Source organism: Paroedura picta, chromosome 10 (assembly GCF_049243985.1).
Source record: "Paroedura picta isolate Pp20150507F chromosome 10, Ppicta_v3.0, whole genome shotgun sequence".
Taxonomy (NCBI): domain Eukaryota; kingdom Metazoa; phylum Chordata; class Lepidosauria; order Squamata; family Gekkonidae; genus Paroedura; species Paroedura picta.
This window is the reverse complement of record NC_135378.1, coordinates 20,795,655-20,817,629: the sequence shown is the minus strand read 5'-3', so window position 1 is coordinate 20,817,629 and position 21,975 is coordinate 20,795,655. Positions and strand designations below refer to the sequence as shown.

General features: G+C 45.0%; 1 long non-coding RNA gene across 1 annotated transcript in view; it reads left to right on the top strand.

Annotated features, from left to right (window-relative positions):
• The window catches only part of LOC143819720 (uncharacterized), a 29,243-nt gene extending 11,722 nt beyond the window's left edge, over nucleotides 1-17,521 (top strand). The window contains exons 2-3 of the long non-coding RNA XR_013225061.1: nucleotides 14,983-15,142; nucleotides 16,614-17,521. This is a non-coding gene — a long non-coding RNA (uncharacterized LOC143819720). The remainder of the gene's footprint in view (nucleotides 1-14,982; nucleotides 15,143-16,613) is intronic.
• The last annotated feature ends 4,454 nt before the right edge of the window (nucleotides 17,522-21,975 follow it).

Genomic DNA, 21,975 nt, shown 5'->3' with positions numbered 1-21,975 from the left:
GGGGTAAATGGTAATGACTGGGGAAGGCACTGGCAAACCACCCCGTATTGAGTCTGCCAAGAAAACGCTGGAGGGCGTCACCCCAAGGGTCAGACATGACTCGGTGCTTGCACAGGGGATACCTTTACCTATACCTTTACCTATTGCCACCGCTTATGGAATCACAATGCTTGCTTCATTTTAAAATATCATTCCTGATGGGGGGGGAGCTTAGAGAAGGATGCTTTGTGCTACAACTTTGGGGATTTTTTTTGTCTTTGCCTGCATGACTGAATGCCTATTCGTTGTTCCAGGCAGTTTTTTGAAAAACAGAAAAAACTTTCTCTTCTGCTGCCACTGCCTCTCTTCCTCACATGCAAACACACGTGCACACAAACATACACACACAAACACACACAAACTCACTACCCAGTGAGGGCTCGCTGCTGCTGTCCCTCCCCCCCTGCATGCACGCATGCACACACACATGTGCACACACACTCCCCGGAGTTCCCTTGCTGTGGGTGCCAGGGGCATTTTAAGATGTCATACATTTTACAAATGGCGTTCCCATCCCTGGAAGATGGGGTGGGAGCAAGGGTGGAATGAGGCAGGAGCCTTTAGAGCATTTGAGCCTCCATACCTGTCTTTGGCTGGTGGGCTGCTGGCTGCTCTACATTAGGTAGTGCTAAATATGTTGGTGAATCCACTTTTTGGGATTCACCAACTATCACTTTAAAATGGAGGATATAGCCTTCTGGTTACTGCCTAGACGCTAGATGTTGACGACCTCATCTGGAGGGGCCGGAATATAACGACTTCAAAAGGTAAGCGTTACACTACATTTAAAGGATGTGGAAATGCTCAAAGAATCCCTGCAGTACAAACTGAAGGGCATTTTCCCAAGCCCAATACAACCAGTTATGTATACAGAATGTCCAGCATAATGCAGTTCCACAGTGGCAACATGAGATTCAAAGGATTGATTGATCTCCAAGCATACTATCTCAAGAAATCCAAGCCGGGGGGTGGGGTGGGGGTGGGGGATTTTCCCAGCACAACCAGTTCAGTTTACAGGATGCCCAACAGAATCCAGTATCACCATGGGAATGCAAGCTTAAAAGGACTGATGGATGTCCATGCACATTGTCACAAGAAATCCAAATTCAAGAAAATAAGAACACAAAGGAACTCCAGCCAGGTGGGGGATGTGGGGACCCTCTTGAAACTGACAAGAGCAGAACCCCCAGATTGTTATATTTTATCTTTCATCTTTTTGCAAGCCACCTTGGGCGGACTTTGTCGGGAGGGGTGGGGTATAAATTAAATTATAAATAAATAATAAAGAGATGAGGAAGAGAATCACCTTAACCTGCACTTGTAATTTCCCCAGAAAGCAGTTTCCTGGGGGCATCTTCTTGGGGAGGGACTCTTATTCTGTAATAAATCTGCTCACCAAACTTGGAAGCCAAGGAGAAGAGAAGGAAATTCCTGTAAGTTTGGTGTCTCTAATGTGTGTGTGGCTGTGGCTGTTGTACCAGGTCACAAACCTCATGAACTGGACCATTTCGTTTGACGCTTAAAAACTCATGACAGTTTGTGTTTCATGAATGAAGCAAACTGAATCACATTTTCCTGGTTCATTCCCATCCCTACAAAAGACAAGGACTTAGTAGCACATTAAAGATTAACAAAATTTGTGGTCAAGCATGAGCTTTCAGAAGTCACTGCTCACTACTTCCGATACCTGAAGGCGTGAGCCCTGATTCCACAAAACTGGCACAAATTTTGTTAGTCTTTAAGGCGTTACTGGACTCTCGTTCTTTTCTATGTTAAATTAAGGATGTTGGTCATGTCAGTCTATCTTTTTTAAAAAAAAAATCTAAGACAAAATGCTTTTGGATTTGAACTCTTAAGAGGTCCCTCTTGCCCACTTAGCTTTCATGCTGTTGTTTCTTTTATGTTTAGCTCTGTGGGAGTTCTTTGCCTCCACTCCTGGATTCCTGCAGCTGTCCCTGTTCCCTTTCTTCCATATCTCAAAGGGCTTTACTACGCGCTACAGTTTCTTCCTTGTATTTTTTAATGACTCCAACCTCTTTTTGCACATGCAAGGTTCTCTTTTGGAGGAAAAGAACGGTGTTGGGGATCAAGAGAGAGAATTGTTAAGCCTTCCATCCAGTGCTCTTTTCATACTTCTAGAAGTCACCATCAAGTTGCTTTTATGCCTCTGGAAGACAGACAGAGAGAGAGAGAGAGAGAGAGAGAGAGAGAGAGAGAGAGAGAGAGAGAGAGAGAGGAATGTGTACTTTTCTTCTAGAAGGAATAAAAGAAACTTGGAAGTATTCCTCACAGAAAGCAGCAAGGAAGGCAAGAGAGCCAGCATGACAGTGGCCTCTAATCTGGCAAACTGGGTTTCATCCCCTACTCCTCGTCCACATGCAGCCAACTGGGTGACCTTGGGCCAGTCACAGTTCTCTCAGAGCTCTCTCAGCCCCTTCTACCTTACAGGGTGTCTGTTGTGGGCAGAGAAGGGGTAGGCAATTGTAAACCGCTTCCTCCTCTTCCTTCTAATTTTTTCTCTTCCTTGAAAAAAAAAAATCCTGGAAGCTGCATTTGCAAAAGAAAGAGAGATCCTGTCAAATAACATGGCATTGGTATCATGTGGATGAGCTCGTAAGTCAACTGAATCCATGAAGCTATCTCATGCTGAATTAGATCCTTGTTCCGTCACAGGTAGTATTCTCTGTTCACATTGTTGGGAGCTCTCCAAGGTCTAAACAGAGATTTTTCCTTCCACCTACTATCTAGTCCTTTGACCTGGATTGAACCAGAGACCCACTTGCACCCCAGACAATGCCAAGAAGATGCTGTACCAGTAAGCCACAGTCCCTCAGTGGTGAGGATTATTGCCACTCTTCTGAACATGCCTTGTTGGTGCCTGGGGAGCAACAGTGGGAGGGCTTCTGGAATTCTGGCCATGCTGATGGACCTCCTGATGGCTGTTGGGTTTTGACCACATTGTGACACAATATTGGCCATTGGCCTGATCCAACAGGGCTTCTCTTATGTTTTATGTTCTTATGTTCCAAGTCACCTGTCAACAATCCATGGAAACCTGTTGGGGCATTAAAACTAACCTTTGAGGAAGTTGATCTAAGTGCCTAAGTGCCTCCTGTGGTGCTGAGCTCAGATTTGGACCATGTCAGTGGAGGCAAGGGATGCAGGCCACCTATCCGGCGAACACCCATCCCTTGTCATGGCCACAATCTGGGTCTTAGCCACAAGCCCTCTGCAGTGCTGACAGAAGCACACCGATCTGTTGGTTTGGGTTGTTCCTGGCACTGGTGTCCTTTCCCAGTGGCTCAAGGTGGCTTACCATATGTAATTAAAAGACCAAAGACTTCTCTCCCCCTTAATAAACTTACTTTAAAGAGCCAGCAAAGATTCTTGACAGTCTACCATGAATTCTAATTGGTGGTGCTTTGACTCTGCCCATTGTTAACCTCTAGATCAGGATTTCCCAGCCAAAGTACAATACTATGAAGGGCCCTCAATGGTACTGGGGCATGGGGAGGGGGCAGCTTCAAACTGGTGGTTCCCACCCTGTGCTTGCCATTTTGAGCTCCAAGCTAAGAGGAAAGAATGGCCTGGAGGCGGTGGGGAGGGGAGGATGGACTCAGTCAAGGAAATCATGGCACTCAGTTTGCTAGACCTGAGAATGGCAGTTTATAATAGGATGTTTTGGAGGACATTCATTCATAGCAGACCTTCTCAGCCAGGGTTATATGAAATCCTGGGGCTTCTTGACAGTACTAGAAGGGATTTCTGAATGGATGGGAGTTAATATGTACGTATGTATGTATATATATGTGTGTATGTATGTGTATGTATGTGTATGTATGTGTATGTATGTGTGTATGTATATATATACTTAAAATATGTTAAACATTTACTGCGTGATATGACCATTTATGTCCATGCTGACTCACCCATCACCTTCCCAAAATGGCCAGTGATGGGTTTGGAGGGAGTGAGTGGGTGGGTGAGTACACAGCTTTGCTTCCCAATCATATTCTGCATGATCACGCCACTTCTGGGGTTTCTCAAAAGTTAAATAATAATGTTTCAGGGATTTCTCAAGGGTAAAAAGATTGAGAAAGGTTGATTCACAGGGTCACCATAAGCTGGAAGCTTCTTGTTAATGGACAACAAAGCACAAATACACTTCCTACGCTCCCTTCAAATCCTCTTCTTTTTTGAGATTTGTGCAGTGTGCCCAGAGCTTCTCAGTACATACACATTTCAGGAACTAAGACTAGAGCGGCCAACTCTCAGTTGAGAATAACTTGGAGATTTGGGGGGGTGGAGCCTGCAGGGTACTGGGTTTGGGGAGGGGAGAGAGCTCAGCAGGCAACAGTGCCATGGAGGTCACCCTTCAAAGCAGCCATTTTATCCAGGGGAAACTGATCTCCATCATCTGGAGATCAGAGGTCATCATGGAAGCCGATCAGAGGCTGGCAACTTGGCAAGCCAACTCAACACAGACACACATTGTTAACATCTCGGACTTTCCTTGCCTTCTTCCTAATCCACTGCTGTGCATGCACAAGAACAAGAAGGAGAGAAAGGAAGATGGGGAAACCAGGACTGGAAGCTTCCATACGCAGTTGGGTAGTTTTGCTTAAGGCCATATTGGGCCCTACTGGTGTACTTCACAGACACTAGAGGAGGGAGAAGACAGTTTGCCATTTGCAGTTCTATTTCTCATAATCTACGAAACGCAGCCCCAAAGCACAAGCTAAGTGCTGTTTTTAAAAATGAAAAAGGGAGACCCATGTGCACAGGCCTAGCGAATCCTGCATGAAAAAGCCAGCTCTTTAGCTGGATTGAATCAGTGCTGCATAAGACAGGGTCATCTCTTTGTTCAGGCAGGTTTTAAATCAACAGGGCACAGGAAGGAAAAGCCTACAGGGAAAACTGGGGAGGGAGGGAAGAAAATAACTCATTTTAAGGAGGATTTCCTGGTGAAGTTCTTTGGGCGACTGATTGATTGTATTAGTGAACATGCTGTTGATAATAAAGAGGGCAGATAATGAAGTGCCGTATGCTTCCTAAACTGCCTTTAAATGCATTTATTTTTCGAGATTTGTACAGGGTGCTAAGAGCTCCTCAGTACATCCTCATTTCAGGTACTAAGCTGGGAGTTCTCCTTGAGGTGTGACACAGTATGTACCTACGTTTTGAAGAAACTCTCAAGACGATGTAGGACAGTTCCTGGGCATGACCTGTAGGCCTTTGATTCTTAAGCCCAAGTTCTCGCAAGACAAATACCTTTGAAAACAATTTCGGAGACGTGTCATACTGAGAGTCATTTCCTCCAGTGATACATTTCTTTGTTGGTGGTATTCTGAAAGTCATTTCCAGTTCCCCATTAATATGTATGGGTATGAGAGTTGGACAACGAAGAAAGCTGAAAGAAAATCTTGTATGGGAGGAGAGTTTTATGGATACCGTGGATGTCCAAAAAGACTAAGAAGCAGGCTGTAGATCAAACTCTCTCTAGAAGCTAAAATCACTAGCCTATCATACTAGGATCACATAGCGAGAAGAAAAGGTTTTGTAGGGTGCACTAATTTTGATGAAGTGGTTAGGGGTGGGGACTTCTAATCTGGCGAGCGAGCCGGGTTTGATTCCGCTCTCCCCCACATGCAACCAGCTGGGTGATCTTGGGCTCACCACGGCACTGATAAAGCTGTTCTGAGCGAGTAGTAATATGAGGGCTCTCTCAGCCTCAACTACCTAACAGAGTTTGTGTTGTGGGGAGAGGAAAGGGAAGATGAATGTAAGCCACTTTGAGACTCCTTTGGGTAGAGAAAAGTGGCATAGAAGAACCAGCTCTTCTTCTACTAAGGTCTTATCACACCAATTTTTGGGTAGAGCTGTTCTCCAATGGTCAGATCTACCACTAAAGCAGGTAGACCTGTTTGCGAAGGCTAAGTCTACCCCAGGCTTACCTGGGTTTCATAAGGAGATTTCCAGGTCCCTCCCGGAGGCTGGTCACCCTAGAGAGGGAGCACACTGTAGAGACAACCAAGTACAGAGATCCAGTATAGGGCATGACAGACCACGATTTGTCATGTCCAGATTCAGATAACCTGGCCCCACTAGCCACAAGACCTTGAAAAGAGTGTCCCGATGCCCAAGGAACCATATAAAATGGGCAATGGAGAAGATGCAAATGTTTGTTTATTCTTTCAGGTTGAGGAGTTGGCAGACATTTCAGATATGCAAAACTTCCCCCCTCCCCTCCCACCAATCCAGCAGAACAGGCTAATAAAAGATATCACCTTCCCTGTTTAGCCTCACTTATCGGGATATATAATACCTTGTTGAACCAAGTGGGTGATTAAATTTACTACTTCAGATTCCTCAGTAGCGGCTGGTGTTTCCCTCTGTTGTGAGAAATAAAATCCAAAAGCGCAAGGCAATCTCATTTCCGTGCCTCGCCTGGGGTGCATCAAGATAGACATGGGGGATAAAAGAGAGTGCTATTTACATAGGGCTCCTTTGTCCTGACAAGGCTAATGTGAAGTGATAAATGAAGGCTGCAGACAACTGAGATAAAGGGGGGGGGTCTATTTCAGCATTTCTCAACTTTTTTTTTTTACCATTGAGAACCCCCTGAAATATTCTTCATGGTTCGAGAAACCCCAGAAGTGGTGTGATCATGCAAAATATGGTTGGGAGCCATAGATGTGTGCATGTTCACCAAGGGTCACTCCCCTTCCCACCCTCTCCAGGCCCATCATTGGCCGTTTTGGGAGTAGGGAGGCAGTCAACATGACCAAACATGCTCAGATCGCTCAAAATTTGCTCATTACTGACCCTTGATAGCCTACCATCTAAAGAAACTAAACATCTTTTTTCTTCATGAGAAACATCGATCCTGCCGGTCATTTTAAGAGACAACCTTTTGGCCATGAGCTCTGTAACTGCATAAAATATTAATATTATTGTGTGTGTGTTTTTTGTTCTCTCAATGCTTAATTCACAGAATCACAGAATCACAGAGTTGGAAGGGGCCATACAGGCCATCTAGTTCAACCCCCTGCTCAATGCAGAGAATCATAGAATCATAGAGTTGGAAGGGGCCATACAGGCCATCTAGTCCAACCCCCTGCTCAATGCAGGATCAGCCCTAAGCATCCTAAAGCATCCAAGAAAAGTGTGTATCCAACCTTTGCTTGAAGACTGCCAGTGAGGGGAAGCTCACCACCTCCCTAGGCAGTCTATTCCACTGCTGAACTACTCTGACTGTGAAATTTTTCCCCCTGATATCTTTGTACTTGTAGTTTAAACCCATTACTGCACGTCCTTTCCTCTGCAGCCAATGGAAACAGCATCCTGCCCTCCTCCAAGTGACAACCTTTCAAATACTTAAAGAGGGCTATCATGTCCCCTCTCAACATCCTTTTCTTCAGTCTGAAAAAAGGTATTCCAAGAAAGTGCACTGAAAGTGCATATGTAGGATAAAGCACTTTCAGTGCAGTTTAGATGTAGATTTTCCTGTGCTGTACAGGAAATTCCAGCTGCAAAAGCACCTTGAAAGTGCATTAGCCAATGGGTGCAAAATGGGCCATAAGTTTGTCCAGTCATAGATGCATAATATTGAGTGCAGGAAATAAATCTGAAAAATATATTGGAAAAAAGGTAAGCATGCATTTATTCAAATAGATCTAGTTCACATTCTGTCTGCATTCAAAAGAAGGGAAAGACACCTAATCTGAAGAGTACTTTCCCCATCACAAATGGCCAGCTTTTTCCGGCATCATGTGTGTGGGAGTATGTGGGTGTATCTACAAAAGAAACCTGCAGAGACAAGTGTCTCCATGGAAGGCCAGGAGAGAGGGCACACTGAGGTGTTCAGTTCAACAAACAGTCCCTTCAAAAATCTCAAATCACCAGTTTCCTCACCTGTAAATTCCACACAATAAGGGTGCCAGATTATCATCCTTAAATCCCAGGTTAAATTTTAAGAGTAAAGACTTGACTTGCATTCCTGTTTTGGCAAGGCAACATGTATTTTTTTTGAAGGGCTTTCCTTTGTAAGGGACTTGCCTCCAAGAAACCTTAAAGATAATAGCCGCTAACAGGGCATAGCATTCACCTTTCACAGGCACGCTCTGAGAATCTTTAGCAAGGCCAGTGGCCTTGTCCAGACTAACAATCTCTCAATTATTCCTGCTGCCGCCCAGGGAAGACGGAAATTTTTATTCGCGATTGGCAGGCACGACCTTGGAGCATTTTCCGGAAGAATTGAGTTCCGTGTTGGCTTTGCGGCTCTCGTCTTGAAGAATCCAAAATGACAAATTTAGAAGTTTCTTTATCTTGAGATCCCGAGCCAAGAGCAGATCAACATTTAGGAGATGCAGAGTATCCTATAAAATCTGTGCTGTGCGGCATTTAAGAACCAACTCTTCTTCTTCTTCTTCTTCTTCTTCTTCTTCTTCTTCTTCTTCTTCTTCTTCTTCTTCTTCTTCTTCTTCTATGTAACTGAGTGTTGTGGTGCTGAACCCGATGTAGCAATCCTTCAGAAAGTTTCCCCACAATAATGATCTTTAGAGTTCTTATAGTATTATCCTAAGCAGAGCCCAACCATGATTGCTCTCTTTTTTTCTCTCATTTTCAGCCCCTCTCCGCCCACATCCAAAGAGGGGTATAACAAACAACCTTCTCCTCCTCTACCTGTACAAGCTTGCTCAGACCTTGTTTCCTGCAGGCATTTACTTTAAGAGGATTTATGTCGGCAAGGATACGTAGGAAGGCTTTTTCAGCAGTCAGCTCTTGGGATTCCTGACCCCAGGAAGTGAAGTTGATGCCACCCATTTATGGTTGCTAATGCCAGGTGAGGAAATGCCAGAGATTTGTGGGTGGACCTTTGGAAGAGTCAGAATTTGGAGAGGGAAGGGAGTCAGCAGGGTATAATGTCATAGAGTCTACCCAACAAAGCAGTCCTTTTCTCCAGGGGAGCTGAGCTTTGTTGTTGGGAGATTAGGTGTAACTCTGGGAGATCTCCAGGCCTCATGTCTTCCTCTCAAAGAAGAATCAGTCTCAAAAGACACCCCCCCCCCAATTCAAGCTCTCTTTGTCTATGGCTGTCACACCCATTTGCCTCAATGTCTGTCTATCTATCTACATCAGGGGTAGTCAAACTGCAGCCCTCCAGATGTCCATGGACTACAATTCCCATGAGCCCCCCTGCCAGCAGTCGCTGGCAGGGGGGCTCATGGGAATTGTAGTCCATGGACATCTGGAGGGCCGCAGTTTGACTACCCCTGATCTACATCATCATCATCATCATCATCATCATCATCATCATCATCATCATCATCATCATCATCATCAGCCAGCCAGCCAGCCATCTATCTTAGGGATGCCAGTCTCCAGGTGGGACCCAGGGATCACCTGGAATTATAGCTTATCCCCAGGCAGCAGAGATCAGTTGCCCTACAGAAAATGGCTGCTTTGGAGGGTGGACTCCACAGCATTATATTCCACCGAGGCCCCTCCCTGCCCCAAATCTTGACCACTCCTGGCTCCACCCCCAAAGTCTCCAGGTATTGCCCAACCCAGAGCTGGCAACCCTAGTTCCTGCAGATACCGGCAAACAGAAACACCTACTCCTTCAAGTGCAGCAGTAACCATGTTGCCGTTACGGACTACTGTGCAGTCTGATGCCTTTCCTGTACCAGCACTCTGCTCCTCTGCCCAGCGATTACTGCCGTCCTACCTGTTGTCAATCTCTGATTCAAAAACTATCAATCAGAACCAGAGGGCGAGAGATCTGCAGCATAAGGGGAAATAAAGCCACTGGCCTTCCAGAGGTGAACATTTCTCCTATTTCTCTTTTGTTGTCTTGATTGCCAAGTGCCGCATGTGCTTCTCACCGGCCTGCAAGCAAACAGAGCAAAACATTTTTTTTTAAGGGAAAACAGCATTTTTGCTACAGTTGCTGCTACCGACTGCTAATCAAAAGCCCATTGTTGGCTGTTTACTCCCTTGATTAAGGGCCGACCCAGCAAATACGAAAAGGTAGGAAGTTGTTATTAGCAGTAATGCAGTCGACGATTCGGGGAGGGGGGAGAACAAAACATGTTTTTTTTTCCCGAAAATTATTTTCAACAGTCATTTAAGAATGAATCAATATACTGATTTAGTACGCATTTAATAATCTCCAAGGCTACCTTTCTAGCAGTAGTTCCTTTTCAGAGGACTGAGTTCTCTTAAGGTTGCCAGGTAGTGGGAAAGGGGGGGGCACTCTCCGGGAGCTCCCTCCCCCACTTCCCTGAACCCAGAAGAGCATTCAGCATGATGATTTCATCTGGAAGTGACATCAGCAATACTGAGGGCAATGCTCTGGCTTTTGGGGAAACTCTATGGTAAAAATATTGACCTCAAACCAAAGAGTTTTGCCCCAAACCCATTGGGTCACACCCCATGACCCCAGCATGCCAATATGAAGAAGATAGGCTGGTTCTTATATGCCTCAAAGTGGCTTACATTCGCCTTCCCTTTCCTCTCCCCACAACAGACACCCTGTGAGGTAGGGGAAGCTGAGAGACCCTTGACATTACTGAAGAAGAAGAGTTGGTTCTTATATGCCATTTTTCTCTACCTGAAAGAGTCTCTAAGTGGCTTACAGTCGCCTTCCCTTTCCTCACCCCACAACAGACACCCTGTGAGGTGGGTGAGGCTGAGAGAGCCCTGATATCACTGCTCGGTCAGAACAGTTTTATCAGTGCCGTGGCGAGCCCAAGGTCACCCAGCTGGCTGCATGTGGGGGAGTGCAGAATCGAACCCAGCGTGCCAGATTAGAAGTCCGCACTCCTATCCACTACACCAAACTATCACTTTCAAATGATGTCAGCACACTGGGGCCTTCTTCCTGGTGGTCTTGGTGAGTGTCAGGGTGTCTATGAAAGCAGCTGTTTGGGGGATTGCCTCTGAAACCCCAAAGCAGAGGGAGCAATGCAGGGATTTACCCACCCCCCAGCAGGGATCTGGTATCTCTATGTCCTGCTGATTTTATTTTGTTTGGCTTGCTTTGGATTTCTTACCCTCTAAAATACATAGCTATTTAAAGCCAGCCAAGCGAGAGCCAGAATGAATTCTCTTTAGTGACTGTTTCTTTCTTCTTAGTCTCAAATTTACAGCGCAGTCCTAAGCAGAATTGCACCCTGCTGAACTCTCCCTGGGAGCTCAAATGACTAAACTGAGGTGATTGTGCTTTGGGCACATTACAAGAAGACAAGAGTTCCTGGAAAATACGATCATGCTAAGAAAAGTTGAAGTTAGGGTTGCCATCCTCCAGGTGGGAGCCTGGAGAGCCAGTATTATACTCTGCTGAAGTCCCCTCCATAAACAGCCTTCCCCTCCCCAGCTCCAGCCCAAAATCTTTAGGAATTTTCCAACTTGGCCTCGCAATCCTAGAATCATTGGAGAGAACTGAGAGGTATCTAGTTTGGTTTTTTTTTTTAGGGGGGGAGGGTCTCTAAAACAGACCTCCAAGTCCAGTTCACTTGAACCTTAGATGTTCTTTACATTAAAGAGAAGGCTGTGTTATACACAAATTTGGTGGCATTATCTTTGGAAACAGTTGCCCCAGATCATCATATGCATTACCTGTTAAAAATAATGGTCCTAAAATCTGGAATTATATAGATTTGCATTCCAAACTATTAATATCCTATCCCATTCAAAAATAAACTTGGATCTGGAATTATAGTGCATTTTGTTCACAGTGCACACTTGTATATAAAATCTAATGGCTTTTAAAAGATGTAACTATCTTTAGGATTGCAGTTTGAAGCATAAACCTTGTAGGGTCCTCACAGTAGGAGTCTCCATGTTCATACCAAATGTTTCTGGAGCCTGTATATAATAGAACATGCAGGCTAAAATGGTGATCTCCATGTGTTATGATGTAGAAGGAAATCTTCATCTGTGAATCGGTTGAGGGATTTTCTACCTATTGATATAGTGTAGGCAGCTTTCAAAGGGGGTTAGACAAAGTCACAGAGATGAGGTCCACCAAGAGCCACTAGCTAAGATAACTTTAACTTAAGGAAACCTCCTTGTTCTGAGGCACCAAACCTCTGAATAGTCACCAAGAAGGAACACTCTTGGCTGGCCTTCCAAGACAACTGGTGGAATGTGCTCCTGAGGGAGACAGTTCCATTGGGCCTGAAAGAAGGAGCTATCCTGTAATGATCTGCTAAGGATCCCCAGACCAAAGGAGATGAAATTGGCCTTGACCAAGTCTAGGGCATTTTCAGTCTGGTGGAATGCACTCCTATAAGAAAGCTATTCCACAGGGCCTACGGTCAGGGCTCAAAATAACACCTGACAATAATTGCTGGCCTCACCACCACTGGGACAAATGGAAGATAAGTTCCTGAACCCCAAACATTTGTTTAAAATATTAGATGGGAAGCAAGTGAATTAATGCTATTTTAATACTGTTTTAATTTTGTATATGATGTTCTTATGAAATGTTGTTACTTGCCCCAAACAGCACTAGAAGGGTCAGTTAAAACTAAATGATTAATGTTGTTGTTGTTGTTGTTAGTCTGAGAGGAGAATGAATGGGAGAGTGGCGATTCAAACCTGAGTCTTCCAAATTGTAGCCTGTTATCCTCAGCTCTACAGCACACTGGTTATGAAGCCACATTGAAACAGGATTCACCCGGGGACCTCTTACATGCTAATGGGGAAACCATTTTCTGCAGCTTTCCTGTGGCATTCATGATGGCAAGTATTCAGTACTGAGCACTAGCAGGGTGAGTCTAAATTGTCTGATACATGGGTGGAAACAACACAATGAAGTTTGGCAGCCAAAACAAGAGCTCAGTCCAACCCCACAAGTCCTGGGTAAAAGCTTTGTCATATTGAGTATGATTGCATCCATTACATTCACAAGAGAAAGGGCTTTCAGAGGTTACTTAATGACTTGAGCCCAATGGATTATATTTTTTTGGGGGGGATGGTTAGGACCCCAGGCCCCTGTGCACAAGGGGGAGTTTGCCTGTGAACCTTCTTTTAAATAATATTTCTGACACACCTTAGGTATGGTTGGGCCAGGGACCTTGCTCAGACATGCTAGTGTGCCAGAACAAGTTTGCTCTAGTGAGTTGCCATATCTCTCTAGAAGGATCTTGGCTATCATAGAATAAACTAATTAATTGCACAATGGGGCCTAGTCATTGACCTTTCCCTCCCCCTGGAATGCCTCAATAAAGGAATCTTCACACTCTGACAGTTAGCTAATCCTTCCAGATAACCCTCAATACTATCCCAATACCTGGATTTATTATTTCCCTGATTAAGTCATTTAGCCCAGCTGTTTTCCCATTCATGATCACCCGATCACCAAGTACATTTGAGCACTGATTCAGATAAGAATTCAAATGCTGCAGCTGCCTGAGAACACCGCCCCCCTTTAAAAAACAAAATTACCTAACTCAAGAAGTTTTCCTTTAACTCAATCAAGGTATGTTTGTCATAAACTTGCTAGAATTATGAGTGAGTCTCGGGTTCCCAATTTCTCACTGGTACTTACAGTATTTGCTGGCATATAAGACTACTTTTCCCCCCTGAAAAACATGCCTCCAAGTGGGGGGGGGTCGTCCTATATGCCGGGTGCACTTCAGTTGGGATAGACATAGCTGCCCATAGTGGCCCATAGTACTGTAATGTAATGTAACATACTCTGTATTTTGAGTGGAAATGTTGGGGGGTCGTCTTATACGCCCAGTCGTCTTATACGCCGGCAAATACGGTAATTCAAGCACATTGTTTCAGGGGCTAACTGCCTAAACCTGGCCCAAGGGCACATTTTTGGGTGCAACATACCTGCAGATTGCTGGCTGGTTTGTCTTGCCATTTCTCTCATCACTCACTTCTCCACATCATGGAAGGTAGCTCTTAATCCTTTTCTTACCCAAAATATCCATCTATAGCATCATCTCAACTCTTTTCTTTCTTCTTGTATGCTTGCTTAGTTTAAATATTGTGAAAGTGTGTTAGGGACTTTATTTTTGTTTTTCAATAAAATCCTTGTTTGTCAATTTCAGTGTTTGCCTCTTCCTGCAATTTCTGGTGAGGATACTCCTCCCGTATGCACAAGTGGAAAATCTCACTTTTTACTCCCCTCACTTAGCACATCTGGAATGGCTAATTCCCCTATCATATATTCAGGAAACAAATTTATGTTATGCAACACAACCTTTTTGAGCCTGAATACACATTTGGGCATCAACAAAATGGCTTCCACTAAACAGCTGCCGCAGGGGGAGGCAGCCAGCAAAAGGTTGCCACAGATTAACTTCAGTAACACAGAGTAGATCCTTCTAGTGTGGTGGCAGCTGTGGCCAAAGCAACATTTAAAAAAATCTGCATGGCCAATCAAATCTTTAATAATTAATCAGAATTATTATTGGGTAGAAGCCCTACCTGACCCCACCAGCTTCCTAAAAACACTTGGTGAGTCCCAGAAAAGGTGTTGGTGGGCAACATATGGCACCCACAGATGCCACATTGGGGACTCCTGGATTATATTTTTGCAACATCTGCCAGAAGATCTGAGCTAAGGAGCCAAGTACCACCACACCAAGTAGGGTGATGCCACACAAACTCAAACATAAATGCACAAATCCAAGCACATTTCTGTTGCCTTTCTGTCACAAAGATGCTCAGAATGAGATTGGTGCTGTATTGCCATCTCAGATCCTACATTACACATTACTTCTGATTTTTCACATTTGTCCTTCTCCCCCATCTCCACTACATTAGGCTTGGCAATCCTCGGTGATAGCACAGCCTTTCTTCCTTCTTTCAGCCCTCTTAACGCTTGATGAATCCTGTATTTATCACCCCTGCTTTGGCTCTGGAATTATGGTTCCTCTTTAATGGTACTGGAAAGACACAATTTTTTTTTTTTTTTAGTATGTGCCTTTGAAAGGAGGGAAGCAAGACAAAAAGGAATTTGTTCTGCGGCGGAGGTTTGCAGCCACTACAGAAGATAAATATCTTGTCTGCTCCAGTACCTGAGACGCTTGCCAAAAGAAGTGAGTGCCCGTACCTGAACTTCATAATCCTAAATCAGGTAATAATAGCACATTTCATTCCAGCTGGCAGAACAGACCGATGGATAGCGTTGTCTGGCTTCCTGCAATGTTATCTGTTTCTCCTGGGTCATTCTCTCGGGCAAGAGCTGTGTTATTTTATCGCTGCAGTCGAAAAGACGGGTGCTGCTAAGTTGGCTCACTCAGAGGCTCACAATTGGGGTGGGGAGGGGATTCTGGGACAGTGTTGAAGGCATTGTCCGTTTTAATGGCATGCTGGAAGGGGACAGGGAATCCAAGATTGACATGATATCATTGGAAGTTTAAATGGAATCTCTGCACAATCCCCCCGCCCTGAAGCCCAGACTAGGCTAACCACTTTGGTATAGTGGTTAGGAGTGAGGACTTCTAATCTGGTGAGCTGAGTTCGATTCTGTGCTCCCCCACATGCAGCCAGCTGGGTGAACTTGGGCTTGCCACGGCACTGATAAAACTGTTCTAACCGAGCAGTGATATCAGGGCTGTCTCAGCCTCACCCACCCCTCAGGGTGTCTGTTGTGGGGAGAGGAAAGGGAAGGCAAATGTAAACTGCTTTAAATTGCTTTCAGACTCCTTCGGGTAGTTCTTGTTCTCCTCCTCCTCCTCATTGGAGCTTGGGAACTAAGCAGGGTTGGACATGGAGAAAAGGAGGTTGAGAGGGGACATGATAGCCCTCTTTAAGTATTTGAAAGGTTGTCACTTGGAGTAGGGCAGGATGCTGTTCCCATTGGCTGCAGAGGAAAGGACGCGCAGTAATAGGTTTAAACTACAATGATATATATCAGGAAAAAATGTTCATAGTCAGAGTAGTTCAGCAGTGGAATAGGCTGCCTAAGGAGGTGGTGAGCTCCCCCTCACTGGCAGTCTTCAAGCAAAGGTTGGATACACACTTTTCTTGGATGCTTTAGGATGCTTAGGGCTGATCCTGCGTAGAGCAGGGGGTTGGCCTAGATGGCCTGTATGGCCCCTTCCAACTCTATGATTCTATGATTCTATGGTATGTAGATGGGAGACCACCAAAGGGCACTATGCAGAGGCAGGCAATGGCAGCCACCTCTGCTCATCTCTTGCCCTAAGCTGGTTATGACTTGATGGCCTGCAGTTATAATTATGCTCATCCATCTGACAAATATCAGTTTTGCAGAACTCCCAACCTTCCACTGGAAATCCTCAGCTATGATGCCTTCGCACAGGCTTCAAAATTTAATGTAGGGCAAAATCTGGGGACCACCTGAGGCATCTGGCAAGACTTGGACCTCTTTCCTTGAAACTTCTTGGATGGAAACAGTCCCAAATGCAATTGCAGGAAGGTGTATATTTTGTGTGAGGGAGGGGGGACTGACTTCTCTGCCCTGGCTCTCTTTTCCTAGGATTCTTGCTAACCCTTCTCTTTTCCTTCCCCAGTGGAGCACCAAGATCCTCATACCCTGATCCACCTTTTCTTCCCTGATTCTCTGTCTTTCTTGTCTGCAGAGAATGCCTTGGAAGCACTATCTACAGCATCTGCCTTACAACAGATTTGATGTCTGTCTCATTCCCAGGGAGCCTTGGAACATTTAGGGGAGGGCAAATTATTTCAGCAGATTGGGCTGTGTTCATGTGAACACTCCTTTTGCTTCAGTTCGCTTTTTGGACTCTTTTTTTAAGTTCTGGATGCTTTTTAAATTATGGGTGCTTTTGAATTTCCAATGGACACGTTTTCATATGTGTGTGTGTGTGTGTTTTAATGTTTGCTAATTGGGCAAATATATTTTGTTCCCTGACAGTCTGGTCATTGCATTTTTAGCTGCCTTGCCTGGGAGGAGACTGAATACGCAAGATGTGCAGTGTGCATGATTGAACAGAATATGAAGAGTGTCCTGCAGGGGGCATTGGAGGAGATGCGCATATGAGCTAGAATAGGAACCTCTTGGTATTTTTTTTTCAAATATGCTCCTCTTGTGTCCTGATGGGCTAGATTGGAGACTTCCTACTCCTTTGAGTGCACTTCCTCTCACCTTGGCTCCAGAATGACTCACTGCAGTAAGAATGAATGACTACAGGACCATCCCCAGCTAGTACTTGGACCGGAGAACTCCAATGACTTTGGGGGGGGGGGAGCTCTGCCAAGGAATGCTAGGGACCATGATGCTGAGGTAGGCAATGGCAACTCACCTCTGAACATCTCTTGTCAGATTGCAAGACAATCCTTGGACTCCCTAGCTACACTACACATACACACACCATACAATAATAAAAGAATGTAATATGTGTTGTTTTATCTGTTCTGGTATTTGGGTTCCATTGCATGATCTCAGTAATTTGTGCCTCTCCTCTGGTTTGTTACCCCTGTGGATGAGTGGTTGCTCATTGTTGCTTGTATTCTGCTGCTGTCATCATCATAGTTAATAAAAAGGTCTTTAAAAAACATTTTAGGTTTGGGAGATTTCTATGGAGGGAGCCTTTTCAAGCAGTTTTAATGAAGTGCTAACCAGAACCAAAAAAAGGTAAAGGAATAGCTTTGCAGCCACAGTCAACAGAAATGCAGATAGTCCGGTCAACTCCTTCGCCCCTCTGTTTGAATGGGCAGTTGTTGCTAAGGTTGCCAACTCCCAGGTGGAACCTGGAGATCCATGGCAATTACAACAGCTCCAGTTCAAATTTAGATCTGAGAAAGTGTGCATGCACAGGAAAGCTCATCCCTTGAATCAAACTTTGTGGGTCTTAAAGGTGCTCAGAATTTGTTCTGCTGCTTCAGACCAACACGGCTACCAGCTCCAGGTGACAGACATCAGTTTGGCCGGGGGGGGGGATAGCTGCTTTGGAGGATGGATTGTATGGCATCATTTCCTGCTGAAATCCTTCCCTTCCTCAGACCCCACCCACACAGGTTCCATCCCCCAACACCTGCAGGAGTTGTCTCCCCTAGCTAATGCTGATGAATCAGTGCATGCCTGATAAATCTAATAATAATAATAATAATAATAATAATAATAATAATAATAATAATAATAATAATAATTCCCACCTTCCTTCCCATTATGACAAACATAACTGTTTTCTCCAAGGAGTCACCAGGTGTGTGGATGTCAATCTGGTTAGGTAAGCATATGGCTCATCACTCACTGCGATTCTGTAATGCTCGTTCTAATGAATAGAACAATGCAGAGTGGTTTTGTTCTCACCCACCTAGCTGAGGTAGCACAATTGAAGATTCCGGACCACTGGGCAGATTTTTCAGTCTATTGGTTGCATGTTCTCAGCAGCAGCTGATCCAACCAATGGTCTTCTGCAATTGGGGATCAAGGCTTCATAAACTATTGGAATTCACAGGACATCAACAATTTTATATGCTGTGGCCCCGACTCTTCATTTCGAACAGTGAGTCACAAGGGATGGCAGGGGAATCTTTGAAAACCAGATCTAGAAGGCCACATTATCGTGGTTAGGTGAGGTGGAGGAGCCATGCTTCTGTGGAGGAAAGAAAACACTGGAGCAGCTCAAGCCTACTGGAGAGATCTCAAGAATATGCTTACAAATTTAGAAGAATCAGAAGAATCAGAAGAAGAAGAAGAGTTGGTTCTTATATGCTGCTTTTCTCTACCCGAAGGTGGCTCAAAGCACCTTACAGTCACTTTCCCTTTCCTCTCCCCACAACAGACACTGTGTGAAGAAGGTGAGGCTGAGAGAGCCCTGATGTTATTGCTTGGTCAGAACAGTTTTATCAGTGCCGTGGCGAGACCAAGGTCACCCAGCTGGCTGCATGTGGGGGAGTGCAGAATCAAACCCAGCATGGCAGATTAGAAGTCCACACTCCTAACCAATGCACCAAACTGGCTCTTAGCTGATTGAAGGCAGAAATTCTTACATAATATGTAACATGACCCTTCTGATTCAGAGCAATGGTTCCTCATCTCACAGCCGTGCTGGAGGGGGATTGCTTGGTGACGGTTGTAGGAGGCCAAAGCAAAACAAGACTGAAGTGCCCTGCTCTTCTTGCATTTCCAACAGCGAGTGAAGAGTGCAAGACATGCAAAAAGCACCCAAAAACATTCGAGACAGCTTGAGAGGTGTGGAGTGCCATTGAGTCACCATTATTTCTTGCATTTTGCCATACAGCAGGCTTCACACGATAATGCCCCATGTGCGGAAACCCCCCCAAAGTTCCCAGGTATTTCCCCACCCAGAGTTGTGGGTCACAGGCAAGCCTTCCCTAATGGCTGCCCCTCCCTTTTCCATTGCTCTCTTTTTGATCTTAAAATGCTCTCCTGGGAAACAGTCTCTTCCATATATTGGTTGGCTTTTCATAGTTGTATATTTAATATTTATAATACACACAAACATTTTGTTCAATAAGGAGGGTCTGATCAACCCACAAAAAGGGCCTAACCTATTTAAGATTCATCTCGGGCTCTGTACACATCTTATTTCACCCACCCACCCCTCCCCTGTACTGCTGTAATTGCAGGGTTGCATAGGCTAGAGATTGGTACTTTTATGTTGGAAGTTAAAGATTAATTGGAAGCCTTATCTTTGAATTTCCTTACTTTCTTGAGTTAAAAGTCAAGCCATTAAAATGACATTAGTGTGCTTCCCCCCCCCCTGTATTAATATTTTTATTAATGGCAGTTAAAGGGTGGGGGTGGGTAAGCTCAAAAGGAGAAGCCTTTTAAAGATCTATCCGGGAACTGTTGGCAGGGGATTCGGGATAGATGGAAAAATTCCAGTAAAAGCAGAGATAAAAGGGGTACCTTCATTGAAATCAGAATATTTGTGAGAATCAGGACTGGGTTTAAAGAAATATTCATTGGGGAAATAGCTGGGGTGTTGAAAATATAATGAGTTGTACCCCCAAAACATCATAGCCCCCAAAGCCATCATAGCCAGGGGAGTGGGCATTTATTTTACTTATTATTTATCATATGGTATGTCTGTATTATAGCAATCAGATCCTAGAATTATCTCATAGTCAGGCAAGAGATGTTTGGAGGTGGTTTGCCTCTGTGTCATGGCCCTATTGTTCCTTGGAGGTCTCCCCTCCGAATATGAGCCAAGGACGACTCTACTTAGCTTCCGAGATCTGAGCTGATCATGCTTGCCTGGGCTATCCAGTGGGGAACAGAATCAGCTATAGGTTTACAGAGTTGTTGTTGTTGTTTTTTCAGACAGTTACCCCTGCTACCTAATCTAGGGAAACAGGTAAAATGGTGGGCTGGAGGAGAAAACTGAGGTTGGCTCCTGAAATGATAAGAGAGTATACACTAGAGCTGTGGTTCTCAACCTTCCTAATGCCACAACCCTTTAATACAGTTCCTCATGTTGTGGTGGCCCCCAACTGTTAAATTATGTAAGTGTTATTTCACAGAAATTAAACCCAAACTGACCAATGGCGTGAAGATCCATTGTTCATGATTGTATATAAATTGGTTATATACAGTTTGGTGTAGTGGTTAGGAGTGCTGACTTTTAATCTGGCATGCCAGGTTCGATTCTGCGCTCCCCCATATGCAACCAGCTGGGTGACCTTGGGCTCGCCATGGCACTGATAAAACTGTTCTGACCGGGCAGTGATATCAGGGCTCTCTCAGCCTCACCCACCCCACAGGGTGTCTGTTGTGGGGAGAGGAAAAGGAAGGCGACTGTAAGCCGCTTTGAGCCTCCTTCGGGTAGGGAAAAGCGGCATATAAGAACCAACTCTTCTTCTTCTTCTTCTTTTAAATTGTATATAAATTGGCGGGTGCCTTCAGGAGGAACGGCAACAGTGGCGGCGCCCCCCCCCCCCTCCAGCAAAGCTGCTCGCCCTGCCGTGACCCCTGTGAAAGGATCCTTCGATCCCCAAAGAGGTCCTGACCACCAGGTTCAGAACCACTGCACTAGAGGTATTCCCTTATTTGACAGAGTTAAGAAACTGGCAGTATGAAGTAGTTCTAGAACGAGGCTGAGAGATGTTTTCTTTATTGTTCATCTTAAAAGATATTTTAAGCCAGTCTTCATTTCGATAGTCTTCATTTTGGGGCCCATGAATCTTCCAATTCCAACAGGCAGTTCAGGCAAATACAGAAGGTGGGGGCTGAGAAAGAGAAGCCACCAGTGAGTCTGCAAGGAACAAAGAACCACAGAAGTGTGCACAAAGGCACAGAACAAAGCAGGAGGGGGGCATGAACAAGACGAAGAACTGGGTCTAGGGTTGCCAGCCTCCAAGCAGTGCCTGCAAATCTCCTGGGATTACAACTGATCTCCAAGCAACAGAGATCAGTTCCCCTGGAGAAAATGGCCACTTTGGAAGGTAGACTGTATAGCATTATTAACCCATTGAAGACCCTTTCCTCTCCAAACCGCATCCTTCTCAAGGTCAACCCCCCTAAATCCCCGGGAGTTTCCCAACAAGGGGCTGGCAACCCTAGAGATGTCTGAAGTGCACATTTTGATGTGCACACAGAGGATGAGACGAAGCAATCATTGGCCAAGAGGCCATTTTGATGTTACTATGAACTGTTTGTCATCTCAGTTCTTGACTTCATCTTACTGTGCTTTGACACCCAAACAGAAATCCAGGCTGGATTTTGCCTACCATTAAACAGTGACACACAAGGCCAGCTAGCTAAGGCATGGCACCATCACTATCAAAGGTTACCCCCTGGTGTCCAGATTAGAGTCCACTGCTCATAATTTCTACACTATGTTGGGTCTTCCTTCCTCTCCCTACAACAGGCATGTTGGCTCTTCACCTTATTAAGTAGGTGGGGCTGAACAGTTCAGAGAGAACTGTGAATGATCCTGGGTCACACTGCAGACTTCATGTGAAGGAGTACAGCAACAAACCCACCTCACCAGATTAGAGTCCACTGCTCTGAAT